The 298-nt window shown below is 33.9% G+C and overlaps 1 protein-coding gene across 1 annotated transcript in view; it reads right to left on the bottom strand.

Annotated features, from left to right (window-relative positions):
* Positions 1 to 298, bottom strand: part of LOC119586973 (serine/threonine-protein kinase CBK1-like) — a gene marked incomplete at its 3' end in the record, with an annotated part of 122,502 nt that overhangs the window by 121,344 nt on the left and 860 nt on the right.

Below are 298 nucleotides of genomic sequence, written 5' to 3'. Positions count from 1 at the left end.
TTTTCTTGGTATTGCATCATTAAAAAATAATATCACTGCCGCCGCCGTATCATATGCATTCAACCTTTATTCACATTTTATTTCAATAATTCTGGGCTGTTCCCTTCTCTTTTTTTTCTCTCCCTTTCTTCAGCCCTTAATTGGCTTCCAGTTCTCGCATTAATCTATTTAGTGAGATGAAATTCCTTTGTGCTTCTTTGTCTGTGGATGTGCGTGCATAGTTACACGTAAGTTAGTTTACTTAATTGATTTTGTACTCATTTATTCCCCTTCAAATGACAATTACTTTTTTAATGTA

This window comes from Penaeus monodon, chromosome 22 (genome assembly GCF_015228065.2).
Source record: "Penaeus monodon isolate SGIC_2016 chromosome 22, NSTDA_Pmon_1, whole genome shotgun sequence".
NCBI classification, from domain to species: domain Eukaryota; kingdom Metazoa; phylum Arthropoda; class Malacostraca; order Decapoda; family Penaeidae; genus Penaeus; species Penaeus monodon.
Note: the sequence above shows the minus strand (reverse complement) of the source record. Positions and strands in the feature narration are given on the sequence as shown.